This window comes from Lathyrus oleraceus, chromosome 3 (genome assembly GCF_024323335.1).
Source record: "Lathyrus oleraceus cultivar Zhongwan6 chromosome 3, CAAS_Psat_ZW6_1.0, whole genome shotgun sequence".
Lineage (NCBI taxonomy): Eukaryota > Viridiplantae > Streptophyta > Magnoliopsida > Fabales > Fabaceae > Lathyrus > Lathyrus oleraceus.
Window position 1 is genome coordinate 381,760,351 of NC_066581.1, and position 4,088 is coordinate 381,764,438.

General features: G+C 34.6%; 1 long non-coding RNA gene across 1 annotated transcript; it reads left to right on the forward strand.

Annotated features, from left to right (window-relative positions):
• The first annotated feature begins 1,861 nt into the window (after positions 1-1,861).
• Positions 1,862-3,465, forward strand: LOC127127834 (uncharacterized). Its single transcript, XR_007805477.1, has 2 exons — positions 1,862-2,233; positions 3,088-3,465. It is a non-coding gene; the product is annotated as an uncharacterized LOC127127834 (long non-coding RNA).
• The last annotated feature ends 623 nt before the right edge of the window (positions 3,466-4,088 follow it).

Sequence of the window (4,088 nt, forward strand, 5' to 3'; positions counted from 1 at the left end):
ACACTCTAGCAGTTAAACATTACTTGCTCGCACATGGAGGCTTAAGCTTCATTCGAGGTAGAACATAAGTAACACATCCTTTCTGAAAAGGTTTTAAACTGAAAATGAAGCCCAAAGGAAAAACTGAGTTTGATGAGGTGAGTTTGCTTTTATTATGACAAGAGAGTCATGATTCAAATCATACTAAAGTCTATGAATCGAGTTGAATACAATGAGCAACTGGGTCATTCGTCCGGCACCCAAAGATATTCAGAATGAGGATGGAAATTCTCCACTCACATCCCTTCTCCATTGCTTAAGGCTCGTAGCGTACAACCCTAATCGTATTATTAATTATTTTTGAGTTTATTCATAGAATTTTTTTAGTTTTACTGAGAGAAAAACAAGAGGGAAGAAAAAAACACCTAGAAGGTTGAAGTCTGATCTTCAGTCTGCATCCCGTATCTATGTAGAAAAACTTGTCAATTATTCAATTTAAATTGCACTAAAGTCTATGAATATAGATGAATATAGTGAGCAACTGGGTCATTCGTCCCGTATCCAAAGATATTCATAATGAAGATAGGAATTCTCCACTCTCACCCCTTCTCTTTTACTTAAGGCTCATGACGTGCAATCTGCATCATAACTGACGAGTGTTAAAGTTGAATTTCCTTTCAACTTCTTGTGGTGAAGGGTTGTCTTTAAGGAAAGAAGACTTGACAATAAATTTGAATCAAATTGTGCTAAATTCTATGAATAGAGGTGAATACAATGAGCAACTGAGTCATTCGTCCCGTACCCAAAGATATGCAGAATGAGGATATGAATTCTCCCTTCTCATCCTTCTCCATTGCTTAAGGCTCATGGCGCACAACTTGACTCATGATTGATAAATGTTGAATACAACTTTGTTGTACTTGAATAGTAGTCCAGTCTGTCTCGTACTGATTTGAGTTGAATGAATTCTTGAATCTTGAGGTCTTGCACAACTCTTGAGATTCAGTATATCCAGTATAACTTGAACACAATGGACTTGCCCTATCAAGCGATCAAGGGTCTTTTGATCACTTTAGTAGGCTTAGGGGATTGAGTACAGTCAAAGGATTTAATTGATCAAAGCGAACTTTGATCAACTTAATCGGTCGAGGGAAAATCAGTTGGAAATTTTTGCGCAAAGAGATAATGACTTGCAAACCCTAGGAATTAATCAGATTAAACCATCTAATCTAATGTAGATAAAGACTAAGGGAACATGTCATAGGTTAAGATGAAATTAATCACAAGATCATATCAATGTCTAACAAGAAACAATTTGATTAAAAGGTTATATTAAATCTAAAAAGATTAAGAACAAACAAAATTTTAACTAATTAAAATTCTAAAAAAAAAATTAGAATCCAAATCAAACTATGCACTAAGTATTTATTATATGAATTAAGATGCTAAACCTAATCAAAAACAAGGTTAATCATATTTTTTTAAAGGTATTTCCAAAAAAATTTAAGAATTAAACAAATCAATGCAATTAATCCTAATTAAAAAAAAACCTAATCATGTTAATATCTAAGTTTTTGTATTACCACAAAAAAAGAAATGAAATATGTAAATAAATGATAAAACTAAAACTAAATAAAAAATGCAATGAAATAAGTAAAACATGGGGGTTTGATCAGCAACATAAAGGTGCAAGAAGTAAAATGAGCGCAGGCCCAAACAAGGCCCATAGTTGCTTCAACTTTGTTAAACAGGGAGGTGAGAATCGTGTGTGGGGTGCGTATAGCAAAAAACTAGGCCTAAGGCATGGAACAAGCCCAATAACACAATGAGGGGGAAAATATTAAGAAGCGAACGTTTCCATCACGTGCTTAAATTGTCATGTTTTCCACGTTTCTTAAGAAGTTAAAACTCAATTTTATTTCCCTCCACTGAAGCTCCCCTCCTCCGAGCCAGGGGCCGCCTCCGGTGGCGGAGGATTCTTAATCTTAAAAAAAAATACATCATCGTCTTCCTCTCCTTGCCCCGAGTCTGAATCCTATGTCCAAACTCCCTAATTCCTTAACAATCATTCAAATTGAAACAAACTACACATGAACCCTAGATCACCAAATGAGAAATTAAATGACACTCTTCCAGAATGAAAGCCCAAGGGGTTAGGGATTTGATTCCCCTAACCTTAATCTATACTCTGGTAAATCATACGCTACAAAATAAAGAAGATGATGAAGAGTCACCGGAGCGGCACAAGAGTCAGGTAAGAAATCTCTACAAATCTCGAATCTCCTTCCTTATTCTTCTTTTGATTCTTCTATTCTTCTTCTTTCTTCACTTATTCTGTAATCTTCTGCTTCTTTCTTCTTATGTGTGGTTTGAATGTGATAAAGAGATTGAGATTTGCGCTTGTGATTTTGTGTGTGTGTGTGTGAGAGAGAGAGAGAGAGAGTTTCTGAGTCTCTGTTGATTTGAGGTGAAAGATGATCAGTGAAGAGTCTCTATTAATGAATGAAGAGTGAATCTGAATTTATAGGGATGAGTTAACAAGAGGATTTGACTCTGTTAGTTCAGTTAGTAGGATTTGATTCAAGTTAGTTAGAAGTTATGTAACAGTGTGATATTTAGTTAGAGGTGAAGGAAAGTTAGTTAGGAAATGGATTTTCTGCTAGGCATGTTACATTGAGAGGTTAGTGAAATTGGATTTCAGTTAGAAGTTAAATGGAATGTTAAGTTCAATTTTTGTGTTAAGCTGATTCAGTTAGTTGGGCATGCTGATGAAAGTTAGTTGCAAGTTGTTGAAGTTAATGGTTAGTTAGTGAAAATTTCTGATATTGTTTATTTTGCAGGTGAAACCGAGTTATATTGGTTTTTTGTTAGTGAACTAGTCTCAATTATTTTGTTTAGTTATTAAGTTCAGTTAGCTATTTTGTTAAACTAAAATTGAAATGTTATGTTTATGTTAAGTGATGTTGCTAGATGTGAATTGGAAATGGTTTAGGTTAGGTTGTTGTATTGGTTTTGGCCATTTTGTTTGAATGGTTTATATATCCATGTCTTGAATGATTAGAAAATGAATATGTAATGTCGTGTAATGGTAATGTCTTGAAATGTTAGGTTTTGGTTATGTATTGACATGTTAATAGTTTGGAATGGACATGGCGTGTAGCAAGGCAAGACTTGGTTCATGGCAAAGGCAAAATGACCTAAGTTCAAAGCATGGTGACCAAAGTTGCAAGATCGGAGTTTTCTTGGATGTGAAGTAATATGGAAGCTTATGGAATCAAGCATGGATGTAGATGCACTCAAAATTAGGTTTAGGATGAAGAAATGCAAAAGGTTGACTTTGATCAACTATTTGACCACAAAGTCAACAATTGACCCAAAAGTCAACTCTTGAAAAATGTATATATATATTTTTTTTATTTCTTTGTAATGGAATATGTATGCTTTTATGAATGAATGAAAAAAATCAATTATTTTTTATGAAATAAACATGATTGTATATGAATCAAGACTTGACTTTTAACAAAACCAAAATGACCTATGAATGAAACAATCACCCTAATCCATTAAGTCATAAGGATCATGAGCACATGATAACACATGAACCAAATGGACCAAGATACATGGATGAATCAAGAATAAATGCCCCTATAAATCATAATGGATCAAGAACAACCAATGGGCCAAAGGTCAATGCACCAATGCAAACATGAACTCAAAGACCAAATACCTACGAATTTGAAAGTACCGTGGGCTTAGAATCAATGGATTAGGAATGTCCAAGTAGAATGCATATGTATGAATGCTTTGAACAAAAGCTTGAACCAGATGAAATCCCAAACATATGGACATGTAGGTCAAATTCCCAAGCAAGTTGAATGATGACATGATGCATGACATGATGATTAATAACCTCATCCAAATGAATTAGGGTTGACTAGGTCAAAGTTCAAAGCTATGTATCAACCAAGAATCTCAAGTCAAGTGAGAAGTCAACACAAGTAGTGCACTAATGCCATGAGCCATGGCTAGGGTTTCCAACACCTTAATGCAAGACACAAGACTTACAAACCTCCAGATCAAGGATTAGGGTTTGGTGTGAAATGAACCCC